General features: G+C 36.6%; 1 protein-coding gene across 6 annotated transcripts in view; it reads right to left on the minus strand.

The window, feature by feature from the left end:
- Window positions 1–25,906, minus strand: part of CTNND2 (catenin delta 2) — a 585,077-nt gene that overhangs the window by 456,023 nt on the left and 103,148 nt on the right. The window lies entirely within an intron of this gene.

Here is a 25,906-nt window from a genome sequence, read left to right on the forward strand (position 1 = left end):
AAAAGAAAAGAAAAAAAAGCTTTCATTTTTTCAGGTAACAAAATAACGTTTTTCATTCAGAAAAAAAGATTTAGTATATAAGATGAGATAAGATATAATAGCTATGATGAGGCAGTTTTACATAACAAACTTTCAGCAATCTAGAGGAAACCATTTTGAAAATATTAAATGAATATCACTTTATCAATAAATACAACCTTTGCTTTTCTAGCCTGCATTTCTAGAAAACATAAATAACACAGTATTTATGAGTAAATTTAGTCCATATTCATTGCAAGTCTAAGTGCTTGAGTATAACTTCCTTTACAGCAAACTACTTATGAATGAGATGGGTCAAACTTAATGGAATCACAACTCTTCAATTTTATACTGGTATTTTCAGTTTGCCTGCTTTGCAAAAAAGCATTTCAGAGGTCTTTCTTTTACATACAAATCAATGTAATGGTTACTGAGTTAATATCTCATAAAATACAGTGTTTTACAAGGAAAAGCCCAGAGTTATTGGATCGGTTTTATGTGATGATTACTGTTCAAGGGTCTAAACAGTCTATGAAACAGGGAAATTTTAAACAAATGCTTTATGTTTTTAGTGCTGCAGCTAAAATAAATAAATCTCTCCTGTATTTTATTTTTTTTTAAAGATTATTTAAATTAAAAAATAGATAAATTAATTAAAAATTAATGTCCTCAAGTTGAAACTTGAGCCTGGAATAATTTCAGCCCTCTAAAAACCACTTGAGGAAGTTACAAGCATTTAAAAATCTATGAGCTATGTAATGAAAACTGCATTTCAATGTGGCATTTCCTTATTGGCACTGCCTGCCACAATCTTGCAAAAACTGTCTAAGCACTGAGCTTTGTGTCTGTTTACTGCTGACACATAAATCTTCCTCTGCTTCGTAACAACACAGCACAAACAGCTAGACACACAGGTGAGATTTACAGCTGTATTCCTTCCACAGGAACAAACACAGGTTGTACAACTTTTAGCCTTGCTGCGCTGAGTGAATAATTGTCTTGGGCTGAATATAAGGCACATAGTATAGTTAATTCATAGTAGAAACCAAACTTATTATTATTAAAATATTTTAAGGCAAGCTACAAAAAAATAAAGAGGGCACCCAGTTGTTGCAACAGTGCACACACACCTGGTTCCAGCAGGGCTGTGTCCGGGTAGGAGCCTTCCCTTCTCCCTGCAGTACGGCAGCACTTTAGCAGCACCAGGCCCCACTCACGCTCCTGCTGCATGTATTAGTGCTGCAGTGACAGACCCTGAGCACTGGCATCTCTGTTTCCAGTGCAGAAACAAGGAGTGATTTTGCTCAGACATGCTTACCATGGGGATCCACATTTCAGTCAGGTTGGTGCACTTTTGCCACATCTCAAGACATGAGGCCACAAGGGCTGTGCCTGCCCAGGAGCTGCCCTATCAAGGCTGGCCCTTTGCTGTCTGTGAGCACTGCCCTCAGTCTTACAGAGAAGCTGGAAATGGGATTGGGGTAGAAGAACAGTGCTGCTCTGGGTCAGCCTTAGTCCAGGGGTGATATGGGCTCAACTCATTCCCTCTCTTCTCTGGCAGAAAACCAACATGGGAGGACAACAATGCCTATGCAGCACTGGGATAGAGGCCTTTACTTACCCCTAGAGCAGGAAGCATGCAGAGGGAGAGGGGTGAGTTATCTTAGCAGCCCTGAGGCTCTGCCTGATAGCTCAGCCCCTCCAAGGTGGAAGAAGGATTGAGTATAAACAGGCAGTTTAGCAGTCTGTGTTCCGTTCCATGAGTTCTCCATTAATAGTATCATATAAAGCAGCCACGGCCAACTTGTGGCCCATGGATTGCATGCAGTCTGCCCGCTGCTCTGTACTATACAGGTGCCAGCTCTTCCCCACAGAGTGGCCCCAAACATACACCCATCACTCCGCGACTACCAAACTGTTGGTGCTCAATTAATCTTGTCCTGTGATTGAAACCAGGGCACAGGGAGGGCAGTGCTGCACAGTGCTGATTCAAGTGTCGCTGAACAACTGTATGCTTTTTAACACCCTAGCTAAACACAGGGGCTCTAAACAGAGCAGAATATGAAGCTGTGTTTTCCATTCTGATAAAGGAACTGAAGAACAAGTTTCAAAATTGGAAAAAAAAAAAAAACCAACCACAAAACATTGGTTTATATTGGTGACACCATTTTCAGTTGATATAAATACATGACCTACAGATTTTCAAATGGAATAGTTAAAAGCAGAATATTCAACTCAAAAATCCCATTGTGTCTTTTTATCAGGCTTCCGCAATTCCTGAGTTACATCATTGTTTTTTTTGGCAGCATGCATGTTTATAAACAACTGCCAAGGATGGAATACAGAAAAAACAAAATCAGAAGCCTCTGAGGAACACCTTGAGAACACCCACTGCCATAGAACCATCCTGATGCATTAGTTACAAAAAAATCAAGGTCAAATAACTCGCTTGTTTTAAGGAAAAAAAATAAAACATTTTGTTATTTATATATTAATAATATTTTATCTTTTACAAGGGCTTCTCTAAAAGTAATGCCTCCTACTTTATTACCCTAGTCCACAGCATCAGAGGCACCACAAGGTGGTGGTATGGCAGTAAAGGGTGAACCTTCCTGCCATTACCTTTTGTTGTGTGACAGATGGCAGCAGAGGGGCAGTCTGACAGTGTCTGACATGGAAGTGCATATGGAGCAAAGGTGTGTCACTGAATTCCTCCATGTGGAAAAAATGGCACCCACTGACATTTGTTGACACTTGGTGAATGTTTATGGAGACCAAACAGTGGATGTGTGTGGTGCATTTCAGCAGTGAAGTAGACTACATTACAGAAAACAGTCTGCCAAAATACCTTTATTAAAGAGGGCTATCTAAACAGAACAAAAACACACATGGGTTAAAAGGTATAGGTCTTTACTGTCAGAGGTTATAATTTCTCTTCCTCGTGGACGCTGATTTAGTTTTTATATTTGAAGGAGACAGACACATTTAGTTAATACGGTCATTCTGAAAGAATTTTAATAGCATGACTGGTAGCATCTGAAAAAATGCAAAGCCTAACCTTACTGTAAGTAGATCATACAGTGAAGATCCAGCTTGTATAATTTTACTATGAGTAGGAGTTTCAGACAGGAATCAATTAAGTGGAAAAATGCATTGCATATCTGTTGTGAACTTTTACTGTTGACTCATCAGGGGTTAGTGCACACAGAAACAAAGTATTAATTAAGAATGAGATGATGGTGAGTAGTTCACATCCTCTGAGCTTCAGTTACCTACAGAATTGGCTGTGGATGGGGACTCTGAAACTGTAAACTGAATCATCAAATATCAACACACATGTCTAAGGCAAGTAGCTTTACTGTAATACAACTCACATTAAACACACAAACTTAATTATGAAACTGCTCTCTATAATCACTTCTAACTATGAGATGACTATAGATATTAGCTAGAATTAATTTTCAACCTAGTCATTATCCTGTCATCAGAAATGCTACGTAGAAAAAAAAAAAAAAAAAAGACAGGCTTTCATCCTTACACAACTAATTCTTTTGCTAAACAGTTTCTAGCACTTAAGGAACCTAAGATAAAGTCTTAAGCAACTGGCTGCATTCTCCTGATTCTCAGAAAGAGCTTAATAGAGAGCGCCTCACAATTTCAGGCTTATCAGGGGATGAGGTAGGGAGGCCGTAGGAATAATGATTCAGAAACCTAAGACATTTTTACATTAGGAAGGGTTACATTTTCTGTCTTTGTTTTCATGAATCTGTTTCCCACATCCACTAAATTTTCTGTTGTTTTTGTAATGTTTCTTAAGGCAAAGGAAGTCCTTAAGCCTCAGTATGGGGGCCAGCACAGCTTGCACTGCAACTTAATGATGCATTTGAGTTACACCAAGTTATTTAGGTAGTTGTTTTAGAGGAATGTATTAGTCCTGCACTTATTTCTGGTGTCAGATTCTTCTCATTTACTAGCACTAAGTTACAGTTAGTATTTGAAGCACCTGAACAGTCCTTATCGCAGAAGGTATCACTCTGTACTTGCTACTACAAAGGACCTTCCAGGTGCCTGAGTCTCTGGGATAAAACATCATTCAGCAGCATCTGTGTAGCCTACTTTGGCAGGGGGGTTGGAGTTGATGGTTGATGGTCTCTAGAGGTCTCTTCCATCCCCTATAATTCTGTGATTCTGTGAACACAAATTACTTTTAAGCTGACTTTCATTGTAAAAAAGAACTCAAGCTTTTTCCTTTAAGTGACACTCAAAGAACTTCCCAGTCTTTGTCATGCTAAACTTTGGACAGACTGGCATCTATTATTTCCCCAGAAAACAAAACTGATGGTGGTCTTGGCAAAAGCTATTGGTACTCATTTTCAACTCTAATTATTTTCTATCGTTAACTGAACAGTTGTCATTCTACTTTTATTTTCTGCCCTAATAAAATTCTGCTGCTCATGACATTGCATTCAGCTTCTGAGCTTTTCACACAAGCACAGTGGGACTTAGAAAAGTACATTAAATACATTACCTGTGCTGGCCTGTCACCATTTCTAATAAGGTTGTTATTTAAATTTAGCTCTGACAGCAAGTTAAATATTAGTTTAATTGCAAATTACACTCTATACCTGATTTTCTAGTAAGAGCACCGAATGTTTGCTATTGAGTGATGGTTTAATTTATTTCTAACAGGGACTTTTAAAAGACTGCTCTCACAATTGTAACTCAGAGAAAAAAGGAGAGGACAGAATGTAAAGAAGTACAAATTTGTAGATTATAAATTTAAACAGAATTTGTGACGAAAATACCAACTTAAAATTTTCTGAAACCTCATACACTGCAATACCAAACTCAGAAACAACTTCTTAATCTACTCAAGAAAAGGAAACAAAATGACTGAGTGGGAACAACAATTGAGAGTTGGGCAGAGACTGTCTTTATTTTTAAAGTAAAGCCCTGAATCTTGTAAAGAATCTCTGTGAATCACTTTTAGAGTGATTTGGAGGGCAGTTCTCCCAGAAGCTACTATCACTAATAAAAAAGACCCCCAAGCATTCAAGTATGGATTTCTGACTTTCCGTGATTGTTAGATGCTTAATATGGCTAGTTTCAATATGGCTCACCGCTCTTGGATATTAGACAGTAAATTTACTCTTCCAAACATTAATTTAGTCGAGAAATATTAAGCTTGAAGGAAAAGGAAAAAAAAGAATACATATAACAGCCTAAAACAATGAATACTACTAAAATTAATAGACTTCATAATACCACAAGTGAAAGCAATAATGGTTCATTATTGTGTTCCCTAAAACCCAAAACCATTTATCATGTATGCACCACTGCATCAATGAAAACAACAAACAAACAACAGAAAACCAAACATGTAGCATTCATAGAAATGTTTCATTCATTAACTGAGATAAGGTCTTTTTTTATTTGAATCTAAACTAGGAGTTATTTCTTGTACAGAGCTTAATTATTTCAGTTAGAAATTATTTTACAAAGATGAAAAATGAGCATCACTGCTGACAGAGTTAGTGATATTTCATCATTCATTTCTCAGTGTTAACTGAAATAAATTGTATTTTTATCCTTTGGTTGTAATCTAGAGAAGTAAAAATTTCTAGCTGTATTTACATTTGTACAACCTATCTGTATTGCAGCTTATACGTGAACTACAAAGTGGTTTATTTATACCTACATAATATTCAGTCTCATCTCCAAAGAGATAATTTTAGTGAATTCAGACACACATTAATAGACTGGATAAGAAGCATCTGCTTATTTGGTATACAAATCATAAAAAGGAAGTTATTTTAGAAATCTTAATATTTGAACTTAAAATTGCAATCTTTTCTGATTTTAGTTATTTCCTAGTTTAAGATTCTATAATGAACTCTGAAGAATGTTTTCCTCTGTAAATCAGAATTCTTTATAAAGAATACAGTGAGATCCTTCTGTCATCAGGTCATTTTCTACTACATTCCCTGAAAGCTTTGCCTTTTTGCTCTCTCATAGTTCCAAGAAAATCTCATTTCCCATCAAAAAAGACATACCCCTGTCGTATGCTTATGAAGAAGCTTGAAAATGTGAATCCTTGAGTTCACCTACCGCCAATATTCCCCCACTAGCCCATGTCCCTTAGAACAACATGTAAACATTTATTGAATACCTCCAGGGATGGTGACTGCACTACCACCCTGGACAGCTCATTGCAGCACCTGACTGCTCTTTCATAGAAGAACTTTTCTTAACATGCAACCTGAATCTTGCCTGGCACAACCTCAGGTCCCGTTACTAGTCACATGGCAAAAGAGGCCTACACCCACCTTGGCACAACCTCCTTTCATGTAGCTGTAAGATCTCCCCTGAGCCTCCTCTTCTCTGAACTAAACAATCCCAGTTCCCTCAGCTGCTCCCCATGACTTGTGCTCCAGACCCCTCACCAGCTTCGTTGCCCTTCTCTGGACACCCTCCAGGGCCTCAATGTCTTTATTGTAGTGAGAGCCCAAAACTGAATTCAGTACTTGAAGTATGGTCTCACCAGAGCTGAGTACAACAGTTCATGTAACATCAAGTCAGCAGCATCTGTATGCTGTCTTGCTCCCTTTTCCTGAATGGCTTGGAAGAGGCAGGGAAGTATGAGCTGCTCCCAGTTTTAATCCATTTATTATCATACAATATTAGCAACAGAGGGAGGAATGGTTTAGGTAACGAACCTGACAACTGTATTAGGAAGTCACACAGGAATCCAACACAGAATCATTAAGGTTGGAAAAGACCACTAAGATGATCTCATTCAGCTATCAAGCCATCACCACCATACCCACTAAACTGTGTTACACAGGGCCACATCCATCCACACATTTCTTGAATACCTTCAGCAATGCCAACTCCACTACTTCTCTGGGCAGCCTGTTCCAATGCACTTCAACTCCTTCTGAGAAGAAATTGTTCCTAATATCCAACCTGAACCCCTCCTGGTGCAGCTTGAGGCCCTTAACTCTCATCCTGATATCTTTAATAACATACTTAAGGACTTTAAACAAAGAGTAAAACACCAAATTAAAATGAAATCGAAGCGCAGAAATGGCTTTTCCTGTTGAGACAATCATATTATCTCTACTTTTTTCTTTTATTTTTTAATTATATATCCATATGGGCAAGAAATACATTTATCTTACTTTCCAAGAAAGTGAATAAAACATCTTTATCCCACAGTGAAATAATTTCTTAATCCAACAAAAACAAACAAAGATTGATTCTAGCAACTGAAAGCTTTCACTGTATTAAAATTTGACAGGTGGGAGGAAAGTGTTTTAAAACTGTTGGCAGGTTTTCTTGGAGGATAAACAGGCATATCAAGCGAGAACATACAAAAATGACAATCAAATCAGGAAAAAATATAATTTGAATTCTCATGTTTCACTAAGAGCAAAGATAAAATATTTAGATGTTATTTTGAAGTGTCTCTTGTTTATTACAACACTTGCTTGTTTCACTGAAGCCAAAACTAGGCAGATGAGCCATAAATACACACAAGAACAAAATAATTCATGACAAATTACTGAAAAGATTTATATGGCAGATACAGTTTCCGCAGTGTTCTCCTCTAGTTTCAAAAACTGTCAAAAAACATTAACTGAGAGGAAAAGAAGTAAACAAACAGCTGCTCAAATTTGAAAACACTACACAAAGAAATACCAATTTAATTACCTTGAGTATTAAAGACCAGATAATACACTGTTAGTAATTCTTTTCTTTACAAAGAGCCTCATAATTGAATCTGCTGGATTTGATCCTTTGTAGCCTTCTGGGAATTCTAATGTGAAAATTCAAAAGGTGCTCTTAAAAAAACATCTTGAGTTCTGCTTTGTTAAAAACATGAAGAAACAGTGCTGAAACAAGTATGCCAGAGGGACTAATTTCAAATCTTTTGCTTGCTAATGCACTTCACTGCGTACACCCCTAAAATTATTTTCTCAGATTAAAACAAGTGCATTTGTTTTAGTGTATGTTAGACAAGGGAAGAGGCCTGTTGGTGGAATTATAACCAGAGCAATATCAGTGTACTTTTTTGTATGTTATGCAGTCATAATCAAGAAAGAGAATAGTAATACTTTTGCATTACATGAAAAGCAATAGCTGAGAATGAAAATTCTTTTAAAACTAAGTATTGCTTAATATTGGCCAGGCATGAAACTTTTCATTACTAACTTTAAAGACTTCACAATCTTTTACTAATGGGTAAAGTTTATGTTTATAAAACTTTTTCTTTTAGAACAGAGGCAAAATATTACTTATTATTCTGAAGAGCTCATCACTTGTATCTGTTCTAAACAGCCTTGCATTACCTTTGATTTATAATGGCTATACAGTACAAGAATGAAATGTTTCTTTTTACTCTACACAAACTAGCAGAGGTAGGAACACCGCTTTGCAACACCGGAGGCCCGGGTTCGAATCCCCTGTGGCGGAAGTGATAGAAGTGCCGCTCTGCTACACAGAGGCTCGAATCCCAGGGGTTGGACTCGATGATCTCTAAGGTTCCTTCCAACCCTCACGACATACTATGATACTACGATTCCAGGCTATAGAAAGGTAGGCAACTGTATTTAAAGGCAAGTAACCAGTTCCTTGACTTTCCTTAATGTCTTTGTCTGTTGCGTCTCCTTAAGCTATTTGCAATGCCTGAAGCCTCACCTGCACTCTGCTTTTGTGACTGCCCTGGTGTAATAAGACTGGTTTTCATCTCAGTACTCCCACTCCCTCAAAACTCCTTCTACACGATGTCATATGGTAACGAACATCCCTTTGGCCAGTTTAAGTCAGCTGTCCTAATCCTGTCCCTTCCCAGGACCTTAGGCCCTTCGCTGCAAATGCCCTTCTCTCTGTACAACACTGCTCAGCAGCAACTATAAAGGCTGGGGCATTATCAGCATTGTTTTTCTCCTAGAGCCAGAACATAACATCATACCAGACACTTTAAAGAAAACAGTTTCATCTGAGCTGAAAATAAGACACGTGTAAGAATAGCCATCTTTTGAGATCTTAAAAGTCATTCTATTCTCAGATGACATATCACTGCCTCTAGTATTCAAATACTACTTGATCAATGCCACTGCTTAAATTAGACTGTTAAAAATCCCAGAGCAAACTAGCTTGAAATTTTGAGGAGTGGTTTTGTGCAAGCTATGAGGAGAAAACACAGAAAAATTATTTACTAAACAAACACAGAGAAGTATCTTAAATGGATGTGATTGTTTTTTTAAGAGGAAATGTAAACGCAAATTTTAGTAGTTGCCTACACTAATCATGACTAGAAGCAGTAATTCAACAGGTGTAACCTTGATGGATAGACGATGTCCCTTCACCCCAGTCATCACACCTGCTGCAGCGCTCTGGAATTCTTTAGCAACAGAGCACAAGAGGACTTGTTCTTGACCTTAAATTATATGTTGCTATATACACAAAAATGAATGGTGTTATTTTGATATCCAGTATCAATTGTCAGCCACAGCTATTTCTGTCGTAATTACAGAGGGGCAATGTAAATGCATTAAGATACACTTCTGTTCAGCCAGGTATCTGAAATATCAATAAGCTTTCTGTATACTGCTCCATTTTTTGACAATGATTATCTGCCCTTCTCAGTGACTTTAGGAGACAAAGAATGCTCATTATCGGTGTGGAAAAAAATACCATCTTTGCTATTCTGGGTTTTTTTGTTGCTGTTTTTATTATTTTTGTATGCTGGTTTTCTGAGTTGAGGGCTCAGCGGTTTTTTTGTTTCTTTTTCTTTTTCTTCCAGTTTTTAAGATTCCCAGTTGAAAAAAAAAGTTCAGTATTGAGGAAATCACTTGTTTATCAGCTCTGGCAAAGTTCCTGAGACCTATAATCTATCCCCTTTTTTCCCCCACTGCGCATATTACTGCAAGTAAGGATGATGCAGTTCAGACTCATACTAACACAGCTGTGCAACTCCTTTTATTTTGTTTGGCTTGCAGTGATAACCAATAAAATTCAATGAGCTTGTAAAGGAGATAGTGAAGACAGAATGCAAACACTCAGAACATACAGATCAGAGAGCAGATGCATGAGAATAAAAGTGATTTGGTTCTCTCTCTTGCAACATTACTATGCTACCACAGCTAAAATAACCTTGAAGCTTTCACGAAATGCATCAAACTTCAAAATACATTTAATGAGTAAGATCCTTAAAAATAATTTCATCTTTTTGCTAAATAAAAATGCATAACAACCTTTGTATCAGTATTGTATGTATACAATATGAATATTTTATCAGTAATATATGTATGTACATATATATATTACACTTATCATATTAGAACTGAGTTGCTGATGTGGTCTAGATTTATTTCTGCATAGTGATTATGTAATCATAGAAGTTTAGCACTCGTCTCATTTGATCTGCTTTAGAATACCACACTGACATATTTTCTTGCTATAGATAATTAATATTGGCTTTGCATACATGTTTCACCGACTTTCAAGCAGACAGAAAATAACTTTGTTGATACAAATGTATTTTAATAACTCTCAGAAGTAGAATAAATTTATAGCATATTAACATTTTAAAATTATTACTCAGGATGCTTAACTAATCATTTTCTTTCAGATAGTTCTCTCTAGTCATTGTGTAGAAACAAAACCTAAATTATTTCTTCAGCAAAAGACAAGTAAAGACTGCTCATTTTCAAAACACTGTTGAGTCATTGATTTAATTTTTCCTCTCTTTAGGTTTTGTCAAACTGCAGATCAGCCTTTCCACACTTTGCAAACCTACGGTCTTTTAAAATACAGAAGGAATCAATTCCATACTCCCTACAAGCCTAACAAATGTACAGGAATCTTAACACTGAAATCTACCTGAAGTACAAAACACAGAAAATTAAACAGAGCTCTCTGAAACCTAACAAAACATACTACATACAGTACGTGTCAGAGGAATTATCATTTCAAATTTTTAGAAATGTGTTATTTATAAAATTGTGTAAAAAAGATACAAAAAAGTCACAGGATTTGGATATTACATCATTTACATTTGGAAATTTATGTTAAAATTGCTTTCATACTTGCATGTAAGGATTCACTTGTAGAATCAAATGCTGATAAAGTTAATTATAAATCTTCAAAAATGAATCTTTCAAGTTAAGACCAGGATTCAACTTAAATCTCTAAGCCTCTGACTTGCAAATAACCCATATTACAACTAATGAAGTCATTCATACGATATTCATGCGGGTGTAGCTATGTTCATGGATCAGACCTCTTTTCCACTTATACAAAAATGGTTTGAAATTTCAGCTTCTAGCTAGTCAAATGAAAACAGTTGTTCATTCACTTAATAGGTCCATCAGTCTGTCTGCCCTCCATTAGCTCTGTGGCAAGGAGCAGATATGCAGGTGTAGTGCAGTTATGACAGAGAGCTCAGTCCAACTCTTTCCTACTGAAGAAAAGGTAAGATCATTTCTTATTTTCCATAACCCACACAACTAACATACTTTATGATCTCCTTCTGTACTATTGTTCATTTTTGGTATTTTTTCTTTCCATTTCCTCTCCAGACATCACTGTCACTGGAAATATTTAGTACCTTTCACAGGCCAGACTTGGGAGTATGGAGAAAAGGCATGTTTTGGAGAAAAGAACCCCAGGAGACAGAAACACAACAAGAAAATTCTTGCAAATAAGGAACTTTGAAAGGATGAGTGGTCAAGAAAATCCTTTGGAATTTATTAATTCCTGTACAGCACCAAGCTGGGATTACATACCTGACGGGATCTAGAAGCAGTGCATTTCTTTGGTTTCTTTATGTTTTGATCCTAAGGTCTCAAAAATATGGTGAATCCAACTGATGGCACGAAGCCTCACTCGGCTTACTGACACAAGTAACACTGCCTTCCCAGACACTAACCACCTGCCAAGGCTCTGAGGGCCATAAACCTATGTTATGTGTGTTGTCCCATTAGCCAGTGCACACAGATAATGAAGTTCTGCTTAGAACATCTTCAGGAGATTCTGATAAATGACTATTAAAGCACACTGAAAATCAAGTTATTCTAATCTGGACATTGCATGACAGGATCCAGAGGTACCAGCAATAGGCAATGATATTACTGTTCTGAGCAAAAACAATCCTAACAGAGAAAGGCAATCTCTTTACACAACACATGTCCTATCCACAAAATTCAATAAAGTAAATCTCACTTAAGAAACAAAATTAAAACAGATATGGCAAGTGGATGGCAATCTTTGTTCTGCAGAACTATGTTTTCTTTGAGACTAAAATTTGAGAAGTGCACAAGTGACCAGTTCATATCAACCAATATTCTCTTCTCCAGGCTGACACATCCGCAGAAAGCCAAGAAGGTGTAAAACAGCACTTAACATGAAATTCACTAAACCCAGAAAACTAGAACAGTGTTGCTGAATAGCATCTCAGTAAAATATATGATAAGAACTCAAAGCAGCTCGAGTATGGATTTTCTTTAAAGGACCATGTACTTCTTGGGATTTAGCCCATAAGGAAGGAGAGGTAGGGATCTGGTATTGGCCTATGGCTACTGAATCAACAGTCAGATAATAAACAGGTCACAGTCTTGTTTGTGTCGCATAAAATACTAATCCAGCATTTTGACACTGGAGTTTCTTCTAAATAGGCCCTAAGTGAACAAAAATTGTCTCCAAGTGAACAATCTTTATTTTCATAGCAACCACTTAAGCAAGATAGAGATAACAATCATTGTACAATATCCTAACGTACATTACTGCAACTAACACACTGTATTTCTCCTGCAACATTAGAAATAGCGGAACAAATACCAGGAAATACTTCAGCAAAGCTCAGGATTAACCCAAAGAATAGTCTCTTGAAGACCTGACTGTGCATTCAGGAATTGTATGACTGCTCTCTGTGTCATTGAGAACAAGCTGGTCAGCAAGCCAGCTTATTGCAGCAGCTAGAGTGGTCACTCACTTTCATCTGTTAAGAATAACTTGCCCTGATTTCCTGTCTAATTGCTTATATGCTATACACAGACCATATCATGATTAATTTTCTTACTGAAGTCATTTCTTACTTGCCTTGCTTCATTTTATGCAACATGAGGTGCAAGTCACATCGGTAGATGCAGAACTAGTTCTGAATCCTGTGATGGGATGGGTCAACTGCTGCAATATAGTAATTTTCACCACAGAGTATACAACACAGTTTCGCACCCATTCCATTGTTTGCCAGCTATTCACCTTACACAAGCAAAAGACTGAAAAAGGCATTCTGTCTCCCTAAGGGACCTAATCTGTTCTCCTCATGTACATATACATGCAACTTGCCTGAAATTTAAGAAAAAGTTACTATTCCCAACTTGGGGAAAAAAAAAATAACCATGACAAAAACCACAGAACAGAGACTGTGAAGAGAATAGATCAGTTATATAAAGTTTCGCAAAGAAGGATGTTAAATTTAAATGTGAGGCTACAATTTCTCTTTCATATTATCAACTTCAGGAAAACATGTTTCCTTGTTTTTTCACCATCTTGCTCTCCGGTAAGCATTTAGGTATCGTTGAGCTTGAGAAGTAATAGCTTTGACTCTAAAACCTTCTTAAAAAGTGAAAACTTCATGTAAAGATGGAGGATACGGCAAGGAAAAGGAAAAAAAAGTAGATTTTACCAAAATCTTCCAATATCCCATTCTGCATTCACCAGTTTTCTCCCTCATCTACCCATCCCATTGCTGGATTTATTATTTCATGTCTTACCACTTAACAGAAATATTAAACATTTATAAAATTATCTTCAATAATCAGTCTTCCCCAGTCTTTAATTCTGTTTCTTAAGTGTTAAAAATGAAGTAATCACATTGGTGGAATAATTAAGCCACACCATCCTAAAGCGAAATGCACCTTCCCTGTCTAGGTACGTGGATATAAATTAAATTCTGAGAGAAAAAAAAATCTGCATTATTATTGAATTCATCATCACAAAACATAAAAAGTCACCTACTCTCATCTACTCCTAAAAATTTAATCATTTCCAACACCAGATTGAGGCTGAAAAATTATATAAAGCTCAGAGCCTCTCTACATGATCTGTTCCATTACTATGATATCCTGCACATTAAATTTCTTCTGTTCTAGTCTGAACTGCCCAAGCTGCCATCTACAGCTGCTGCTGCTGGCTAAACTGTATGCTGCTACTGAGAACAGCTTAGTGCCATCATCTTTGCCATTCCCTTTCAAGTTTTTGTGAGCTAACGTAAGATCATCCTTCAGCCTATCTTTGTTAGCTTAGCTTCCTAAAAAACGACGGTCCCCTAAAAATCTCCTGACACATCATGTGGTTTCTGACCATTTTGATATCCCCCAATGGACTATTTCCAGATTCTCAGCATCCCTTTTATGTTGCTGAGTACCAATAACAAGACATAGCTGTCCAGAAGCAGCTTCATCAGCTCCAAGCAGTGGTGGTAATGGCTTCTTTTAGTCCATAAGTCATGTTTATCGCTTCTTCTAATGTAGTCCACTAAGCAGTGTGTCTTTTCTGCAGTGAAAGCACACCACTGGCTCAAATTCAGATTGATATTCATAATGACCCAAGGTGTTTTTCATCAGGGCTGTCACTCAGCCTGATACTTCCCATTCTAGGTTGATGCATGGGATCATTCAACCTCAGATGCAGAATTTCAGTCATCTCACTTTTAAATACATTAAATTCCTGTGACTGAGTCCTCAGGATTCTCAAGGTATCAATATGCTTTAAGACTTGAAGATCTACTTCAGCTGTCCAGCCATTATTCACAAATTTGCTGAGTGTATTCTGCTCAGTTCTGTCATCCAAGTCACTAATAAATTAAATGGCACAAGTACAAGAATCAAACCTTTAAGAATTCCATTTATTAGTTTGCTAATGAGTCACGCTACTGATGACTATCCTTTCAGTCCAGTAATCTAGCCAATTTTCAGCCTATTTAATACCTAGCCTGTGCTTCCTCAGCTGACTATTGACAATAAAGTGGGAGAAGCTAACAGGAGCCCTAATAAAGTTCCAGTCACATCATATCACTTATTTCCCCCCTCACTCACACTGTCAGTCCTTTATCCTACAAGCAATACATTAACTGCACTTAAATCTGTGTTGACTCTATATTTACCCTCTTGTCAGTCCTATTTCCGGAAACAATTGTGAAATAGATGTGTGTCATGATCTTTCCGGGGAAAGAGATTGACCTGACACGGCCTATAGATCTCTCCCTACATACTTCTCCTTATCTTAATGATTGGTATAGTAGTAGCCTTCTCCTGGATCTCAGGACTTTACTCAGTTGCCATGTTACTGCTGCTTTGCAATCCTATCATTAGAAAAACCTCTTCATAATCTTGGCACAGGGTCTGAAGAAGCTAAACACATCTACATTGTCTAAAGAGGCCCTGAACTCCTCCATGTTATTGTCCCTTGTCTGCAAACAGCTAAAAAAGGTGAAATTTCTGCCTTTCCGTATTTTCCGTTATCACATTCCTTCCAGCATTCATCTATAGACACACATCTCCCTTCTGCTACTCATCTATTGCAAGTTTCACTTAAAGCCCAGAAATTTAGCTCAGAATAGGCTTTGGTCTTCCTGATTTTATTAGTGTAGTTTCCCAAGAAATAAAGAACAAAATAAAGTCAACTTACGAAGCACATTACAGTAGACATGTACTCAGCTTCTAGATCAGCATGCATGTAAGGTTAGAAATTATAACCTATATAAAAGCCTGTACATCCTTTAACAGTTGGCCTTAAAGTATAACACCTATAAAAAAAATAATAAATCTTGCACTGTAACTACAGACTAAGGGCCTACCTTGTTAACAAGAATGCAATAAAAATTCTCAAGGGACATTAATTATGTATCACTCACATTTACAGAAAGAAATCAAAGTAATTCTTTGCATGACCACAGATGAACTGAGAGGGAGAAGACATAGCAGTCAACAGAAGAAAATCAGAAGTCAGAAACAGTCACAATAATGAGCTCCACGTGTGTCCTATTATGGTTGAAAAGGGGAAAGAACACATTGGTTTCTGTTCAGACTGAACAGAAGACAATCAGACAGATCTCCATTTATTGCCAGTACATTCAGGAACTCATGACTTGTAACGACCTTCAGAAAAGATGACAATGACAATTCTTATTCTCCCTCAAACATTCCATCAAAATCTTAACTACTGGATACATTTTCATGCCATGTAAAGGAATACAACTGCATGCTATATGCATCCCACTCTGCCATGAAGTACTTCTTTATTTATATGTATCCTTACAGATTCACTGAAACTGCAGTTCGCTTTCTCGAAGTGTATTGATTTGAGTCATTAACTTAGCTTAGCTCTTCTGCATTTAAGCAGGCATTGCTGTGGCTTGCTATCAATGAAATCATATGCCTGAGAATGAATCTTTCACACAGAAGTACAGCACAAGTAGCAGTGCCAAACTCAGTGTCAGCAAACAGGCACTGTGTCAAACCTCACTGTGTGGCTATCAAATTTATAATGGGCAACTGTCTGCTTTCTACAGTCCAACATTCAGTCTCAGCATGAGAAACCTCTAAAGAGGATGTCAGTGCTGCAAATAAACTGTGGGGAGCTTAGAAATCTTTATAGACATCAGTGTGGAAAAGTCAGAGCTACATACGCCTTTTATGATGCTTTTCAAACCCAATATGCATCACTGTGGTACATCCAGTACTTCTTTTAGAGGAAGAAGAACTGACCTAGCGTTATACCTGGATTTTGCAATGCATTTATTCTTTACACAGAAAGGGCACTGGATGAACCCACATTATTAATTTCATCCTAAGAATTTAAACATTATTTAATGGGATTTCAGAACTCACAGGTGAATGAGAAAGCAAGAATATGATGTTCTTACTTTATATGCGCAACAGGAAGCATAGAGGTCCAAGCCCTCAGAGAGGTGTTCATTCACTTGCTGAAACCAGAGTTGCACTAAAGTCCCTTTCTACAGTTGTAGTAATAAAGAAAATGCAAACCTATGATAGGTTCAACTGTACCAGAAGGTTGCCTTAAATTGTGGCTGTAATGCACACAATGGTGCTTGGTTGGTTCTTGCCACAGTCTGCTATAAGCAAGCAACAAACCATCCAAATGAATGAAACATCTGTCTTGACAGCACATGCTACTAAAAGCACATGGAAAAAAGAACAGTATCCTCAATTTTCTGTGACTTGAAACAAACAGAATGGCACAAGCTGTGTTGGAGTAGGCTCTCATACAAAAGCAGTGCTCCATGGAATAAATACAGAAGTTTTAATAGTTTGAAGGGTCCATTTTGACCCTGCAAACAAAACTATGATGTTCCCATATTAGTTTGGAATTATTCAGCTCTAGAATGTCAAAGCTTTGAAGATTTCAGTTCATTAAAAATTGTTATGCTACTGGTTGACAAAAAGATGAGGTAAGGCTTCCAGTTTAACAAGTTAAGTATAAACTTGAGGATTTTCAAGAATATTTGCTGACTGAGTATGAAGAATGATGCCTATTTATAGCATGAGATGCAGTTACCATGAAGTGCTCTGCCAACAAAAGCTTCAAATAATGCTCTACACTGACAATGAAGTGAACAAAGATGGGCATAACTATACACAGGAAAGACAGTATCAAAAAATAAATAAACCCTCAACTACTTTGAAAGGGGAAAATAGTACTCTTTCCATGGCTACCAGTTGAAAAACCTCACATCATATGTATTTCAGTAAATATATAGTGAAAACACAAACAGGTTTGTACCAAGATGTATTGCTATGATGGAATGAGATAGATGGTGAAAATGGGATACTTTGTTTCAGAACAGCATAGAGTACAGCTCTTAAATCCAGCCATATACATTCTGAAGACTATGAAATACATTGAAGTGAACAGATAATGTCAGGATTTTTTTTTTTCATTGTACTCTTTTCTCCTACAGAAAGACTTCATTGAAAAAACACTTATCAGTGTGAATAAAAACTGAGAGAAATCCTAGATAAAGATTCTTGTGATGGTATACAAAATGTTTGAATTAAAACTTAATTACACACCCAGGCATGTAATTGCAGTGTTCCTTTCAGGATGGATAGATAATTGTGACCAAGCGATAACACTGCCAGGTTAGAATACCTCATTAACCAGTAAAATGCCATTCGAAAGTAAACAATTATTCTGGAGGGTGCTACACTGCTGAGGAAGGAGGGCTCAATGCAGACAGGTACTAGTTATAGGGAATGCCTGAATAAATGCAAAGAAATGTTTTGCGAGCTCTCAAGGAGAGACAGGCATGGAGAATGAACGAACACAGATGAAATTAAGCAGCAGGTCTCATGTTTTGGAATAACCAAGGAAACAGACAGCAAGCAGCTATTTGCTATGTGACCATCCAGACTGAAGAAATTGAGAGAATACTAATGGAAATAGAAATACTTCTTCGTATGCTGTCAAGTAGATAACCAGTAGCCATTTTTCATTTTAAAAAGTTGCAGTCATGAGATATTATTACTCAAAAAGCTAGGTTCTGGCACATCAGAAAAATTCGTACTATCATACATAAGATAAGTGCACAAAAGGTTGTGTCTGATCCAAGAATCCCCCTCTCATTCCCCACAGATCCACATCCACAAAGAAAGAGTGCACTGAAGAGATAAGTGAATATACATGGCCCTAGGGCTCAAGAGAGAATAATGAAATGATTGATCACAGCTGTTGAAAATGAAGCCAAACTCATCTCAATGTGAACAGGAATGCAAAGGTAACTCAGTTTTAGATAGACATGTTATACCAGAAAGGCATTTCAACTGACTGCATAACTACCCATCCCTTACAGAAATGCAGACCAGGACTAAAAACTAGTTTCAGGTGTGCTACTAGTCAAGATAGTATAGCTTCTGTAACCTATTATATTTGTTTCTATACTGTGATTCTTTTATTGTAATCAACAGTATCTTTCACCCATGTAATAGCAATAGACATTCAAGCACATTGTTCAATGCTTTTCTGTAGATCCCAGCTATTCCCTCAGAGAGTGACTGCCAGCTCAACTTCTAACTACAGTTAGTGGCTGATGAAGTAGCAACGCAACATCACAAACATATGACAAGCCAGTGGAGCTGAGCTTTCCTGTCTGCTGGAAGCCTTGTCCGCCAGGCCTGTAGAACAGCTCATCCTGTTGGACTCAGAGGAAGGAGTATGTTCCCCACTGCAGAGCTTTTCAGACAGCTTTATGTGAACCAAATAATGAACCACTTAATAGCTCAGCTTTGTACCAAGCTTGCAAGTCCTCAGGACTAATCCTTGTCAGGCTTTCTCCACCTAAACTTTCCTTGACCTGACTGCAGCTTTATTATTACTTCATTTTGCTGTAGCAGCAATTTTTGTAATTGAACAGGTACCTATAGTAATTTGTTATGACCATGGTTTGTATGGATGGCAGTATCAAGCAGTCATTCTGTGTAGAGTGAGGCATTTAATGTCACTGAAATGATGAAGTGCAGGCCTGATACAACAGCAGTGACCCACAGAAGCGAAGAAGTAGTTCAGCGTAGGCACAAAGGGATAAGAGTTAAACCACCGGTGTGGAATTGGAGACCCCATTGCTGTAGCAACTGAGCTATACCAGTATACTATATATACTGGGAGGCTGTGTATGTTGGTAAGACTAACATCAGGTTTCAAACCAAACAAATACAAAGTACTCTAAAGAGAGCGATGGGTTTCAGCTAGCTTCAACCCACATATTCCTTTTTGGACCAGGGGATGCTCAGAGTCATAGCAGTAAGCAGATTTTGGATAACAGGATTCATATTTATATGTGATCTGTATTGCAGTTGCTATACTTTGTTAAGTATAGATTCCAATTAAATAGCAATTTGAGTGCATTGCTGTGTCACTGTGCTAAACCAAAATCCCCCATAAGTAACTTCAATTTGATAAAGTCCCATATTGTATATTAATCCCTCTACATATAGAGCATCCAGAAGAACATGGCTGGAGAGTACTGCTCGTGACAAAATTTCAACAGCAATGACAGAAGGATATCCTAGAAGAGAGGTTTCCAAATGAATGTAGCTAAAGTCTTATCTCACCTAACCATTAAAAATAAATAATTAAATAAATAAACTGACTCCCTCAAGCCACGGAATATGGACATGCTGTTTGCATAGAAGAGGAAAGTGTCTGCACAAAGGGTAGCAATAAACCCATGCAAAAAAAACTACAGCTATGCTCTCACACATCATAAGTTATACACATAAAACCTCTCTCCAAAACAAAGGGAGTAATCTTTGACCAAAACTGCAATTTTATCTATAGCAAGAGAATTTATGAATTAAGCAGTATTTTTTTCCTGGAATTTTAAAGATAATTGCAAATACATAGTTAAGTTCTAAGTCTTTTGTTAGCCTTTTATCCCTCCAAAACAGTGTGGTTCTGATCAAAGACATCTATAGAATAAGTTTCTGTCACAAGAAATTTCAAAGACACACTTCATTTCCACCACAAAGAGGAAACAGGTAAGTATATATCAAATAATGTTAGGTTAGTTTATTTTTTTATTCTAAACCATTTAAATATAACTCTGTTATAATTAGAAAGATTGGCACAGATGAGATGGTACTACAAAGGGAAAGGTGCTCACCCATCTCCAAAGGTAGGCTTGCAAGAAAGACTCCACAAGGGAGAGATATCCAACCAGAGACCCTTCCTCATGTGCTCAATCAGTGGCTCAGACTGTGATTCAACAGTTCCCATACACCTCATAGATAAGCTTATTTGTGTAGTGTTGCATCTTAACTCTCAGTTAATTCATTACAAAGTTCAGTCTTTGCTCAGGGTTTGTTGAGTTCTGGCTTACACCAGGTGGGGATAAACAGAATTGTAACATTTTATCAAATACCATTCCTGGTATTCAACCACACATTAAGGGGGTTTTTTTGGATTTTTTTTTTCGTGGAGTACAAAGGATTTAAATTGTCCACAGAAAAGATACAATTCCATAGCTCCATTTAGCAGCAAATGCGTCCAAGAGTAGAAAACACAGAAACAGATGGAAAAGCACAATAGAATTACTCAAGTTTTCACAATGACAAAAAGGAACAAAGAATCGCTAAAACAATGATGAAAATTTAATTGCCTTCAAAAATCCTTTTCAAAACTCTAGTTACTAAAGCAAGCTGCCTGAAAAGTACTCGCAAGACAAGTCAAAGAGGGGTCACTGTGGAATCCAGAGGATGCTTTTACTGCTTCTCTTTCAATCTCAAATAAAACAAAACAAAATAAATAAATAAATAAAAAGAAGAAAAGAAATAAAAGCAATTACTAACCAAACCATTCAGTTTAGTCTTTTAACAGCACTTTATTTTCTCCCTAGAATAGGTAGGCTGTTTTGAAAAAGCCATGGGCCTCAGAAACTCTTTTGTTATGCAAATAAACATAGCTGTCGATTGATCCTCCTTAATTCAAGCAATTCAAGCTCCTCTCAAGCAGGAGAGGAATACTGAAAACAGGCAAGATAACCTAGTTGGAGGACAATCAAATATATAGAAACACAACATTGACAACTTTTAGATAAGGAAGTGGGAAAGGCATACCTAACTCCTCTCCCACTTTTCAAGCTCTATGTATTTAAGCAGGGTCATCATGTTCAACTTTCTGAATCATTCTAAAAACTACTAAAAGAAGCTGACCCATGGTTTGAAGTATATTTTTACAGTGGCTTTGTTAAGAGACCAACCCTTGAAAACATCTTGACAAATCGATACAATGCAATTCCTCAAAAAGGAAAACAAAACACTCACCAGTCAACCTTCCTTGTCACAAAACTGCCTTCTAGTCTTTTGGGAGGGTTAATTTTAATGTAATCAGCTCTATGAAAACAGATCCAGATTAAATTAAGAACTCAAGAATCCTGTAGAGCAGAGCATAAAGGACATTTATGATTTTCTTCCTCTCCAGCCACTGTGATCTCTCTCAAAACTCCAGTATTGGGAACCATGCACCTTAGAAACAATCCCATGAGCTTGAGAAAGCATCTGAGAAGCAATAGCTCTACTCACATCGCCTTATATTTTATGTTGGTCCATTCTGCACCCTTGCAATAATACTATCCAATATATACACATTTGTGGTATTCAACATATATAAAGCAGCCAAGTTCCTGTTGCGGTATATTAATATCTAAAATAAATATATTAATGAACAGAAATATGATACAAGGAAGAAATACTTTAAGACCTCATTAGAAAAAAAGATAACTTTATAAGTAAGGTACTGAATATATTGGTACACTGCTGAGAGATGGTGGAAAAAATATATAAATTGAATATAATTAAACTGGGTCTAAAACAGAACTGCCAAAATATGCAAAAGCAAAGATGGTGCCTGATGTGTGAGGATAAGCAAAATATGAATGTAAACTAATTGAACCTATTTAGAAAAATTCACAGAACACTTCAGGTTATTACAGTAATTAATGATTCCCACAAAGAAACAACGAGATTTTATTTATTTTGGTAAATATCATGCAATATAGCTTTCAGTTTAATTGGAAAAATAGCTGTAAATGTCATTCTGTGAACAGATTCACAGATAAGTACTTGGACAACTGTATGAAATGCAGTGAAAAAAATGATTTCCCAGGCCTCTCCTGTCTTTATAATATTAGAAAAGTGGCCTGGATTGAACCATTCACTTAAATTTATGATTTCTTTTCAGAAATCTCAAGGATAATATATAGATGTAGAAAAAACAATCCGGCAGAGTAAAGAAAAGAAATGAAACTTTCTTTTAGAGTAATTTTCATCTGTAGTTTTACTTACATGTATGAAATGTGACTAACATACGTACATTTGTCTCCAAGAAGTATGAATACCTAACAAATAAGTTCCCATAAAACATGCATGTATATTACCCTCATTTAAGAATGACATACATTACAAAGTAATAATGACTATGTGTTATGCATGCTTTTAGACTAGTTTTAGCTCAAATTTCTGTAAAAAACAGTAAGTTTGAAAATGATAATACCGTTAATATTTAAAAGTATCTTTCTTTAGCAGAAATATATGTTAGCCCTACAAAGCTGGAACAGATTTAACAATAGAGACCACTCTTTTATCCTTGTTTTAACAGAATTATCAGCAACCATCTCAAAGCCACACACTTCTGTTTTCATCATTGTGACTTAAAGAACATATTAATCAACCATTTCTTTAAACAGTGCGAGAAATGTTCCAGCACTGTAAGAGTCTAAGGGCTTTTGTTTTGTTTTTAAAGGGAAGACAAGCACCTGAAAAAATAATAATTTGATTTGAAATAGGCAGATTTCAAATCAATTCAGAAGAAATACTAAATGTTACACAACTTCTTTGCATAAGCTTTATGATAGAAGAGCTGCTCTCTGGAATAGGCAACAGCTCAGATGGTGAAAAAAAACTAAACATGAGTCACAAAATCTAACAGAAATGTATGATACTATTTCTGCATTAAACATAATTGTCAGTGCCTCAAGAGCTCTCTCGCTCTTATGAAATTACTTTATCTCATGTCCTCCAAGCATTTTCACTAAAAAAAACAACCTTGCCAAAACACCCTTTACTACATCACTGTCACTACATCCATCTTCAGCTTCCAGGAGAGTTGTTTCTGCATGCCAAGAACTGGAACTACTGTGAACCACGTGTCTATAGATTTCTAGTAAAAGCATCAGCTTTACCATGTATTTACTCAAAAGGCTTTCCAGCAGCTATTTCTACCTTCAAAACAGCATTATGAACGGCTCTCTTCCCAGGAACCTTTTAACACTGAGTAGGATCAAAAGTCTCTTGCACAGATGAGAATCCTCAACCAAAAACATACAGCACTTTTTGCAGAAGAAACATGATAAATGCAATAGAAATCGTTATTTCTTTTTGTTGAAAAATGTTCCCAATATTTACAGGTACAAAAGCAGACGACAATCATCAAAACAAAAGAAAAAGCAGCTTTCACGCTAGAGAAGTTGATAACCCTGATGAGGATAGCTATCCTGATGAGGATAGCTTGAAAATATCAAAGCTAAAGTTCACTTTCTGACATCCCAAGATTTCTTAAAAATGCGGTGTGTGAGTCTTACCTCACCTCCAGCAGTGCCTATGACGTTGAAGAAGTTAGAAATGAGAATAAAACATCTGAAACATGAGGATTATTCAGCATGCCTGAGAAGGTGTTAAACACAAACAAAACGTCTGATATATTAAAGCAAGTAGTTCAGGATACCTTAAAATAAATGTAACTCCTCAGAAAGAAAATATAGGCTTCCACTTCTATTTTGTCACCTTGAAAAGCATGTAGCTCAATGTTCCGATCCATTCACAACAGTATGAATGCCACTTCACATTTAAGGCAAAATTGTTTTTAGATCCCATAAATCTGTTCCTCAAAGTAAGGGACAGCACATAGATCTTCAAATGCAAAGCTTCAGGTTTTTCCAATAAATCATTTATGTTTCGCATAAAAATTAAATCAAACAAGCATCACACCTATAACTTCTCTGTGCCCTCTTCCATATATCCTGTCCTCTTCAAAGAAAAAAAGATAATACTCATTACAGAACTCAGTATCGTAAATCCCACTTTACTCTTATGCAGTCACACAACCGTGCAAACATAGACAATTCCCTAAAACTCCAGGTTTCCTTCTGAGCTTCCATGTAAAATCCTTTTTGGCTCATGGTTTCAGTGCCAAGTTCCTTTACTACTCTCTGACTGGGTTTGTTATTCTGTATTTATTTATTTATCTTTGTGCAGTTTCAAATTCCATGACTAAGCATGTTCCAGAAGAATAACCACAAAACTCAGCATCAGAAAAATAACTTCTCACTACTCAGTACTGTGTTTCACGTTCCAACAGATAAGTACATGGATCTTCTACCAACATGACCCCCCTGTCCATTTTTTCAACATCAGAAAGCTTATAGATAAGACAGATACTTTTCATGCAAGTAATAAAGTAACACACTCTGAAGCACCAGTCTGAAGTCAAAGCAATGATACAAGCAAAGGCAACACTACTGTCCTGGAAGAAAACATGTAAACAAACACTTAATCTGTGGGTAAATCTAATACAACATTGTGCCATAAATCCTAAAACACAACTCCATTTCTTTCTTGCATCCATCTTTACGAAAAGCGAAAATATGAATAACCTCTAACACCCAAAGGAGAGAACTGATACATATCAAAAATAAAAGAATCTTTTTTTTTTTTTTTAATAAATGCCTAATGATTCAGCAGCTATTATTGCAATGGTATTAGATATCATTAACCAAATTCATGTCAATTTCACTAAAGAAGCACTAAACATCTTATGCTAGTAAGATCACTACTTTATAATGCGAGGAACAACCAAGATTGCTTACAGGAAGGAGAAAGCTGACCAAAAGCAACCGTCTATGATACCTGTTGCTACAGCTGAAAGAAATGAGGTAGCAGTGGAGACTAAGTGTTTTTATAAACCAGAAAACAAACCATCTCTTGAGGTACAAAGAGGCATTAAGGAAAACCCAAGACAATCACCCAATTTTTATCGACATAAAAACATCCAAAACTGTCTTTTTAGAATCATACAGAGTATCACTCAAAAGGTCTTTTTCATTCTAAGAGTTCAAATACTTCTGGTTTTAACACTCCAAAGCCAAAAGCTTCTATCTCTGCCCAATTTTGCTCTACAATAATCTAATGCCATGTTGTGCATTCAGTAAGAATAAAAACAAGCATATGATAAACTTTAAAGAGTTGGTATTCTTTAAGTCTATTAAACAAAATTTTGGAAATAACAAACTTTCCTCAAAGCTACTATT

This window comes from Coturnix japonica, chromosome 2 (assembly GCF_001577835.2).
Source record: "Coturnix japonica isolate 7356 chromosome 2, Coturnix japonica 2.1, whole genome shotgun sequence".
Classification (NCBI taxonomy): domain Eukaryota; kingdom Metazoa; phylum Chordata; class Aves; order Galliformes; family Phasianidae; genus Coturnix; species Coturnix japonica.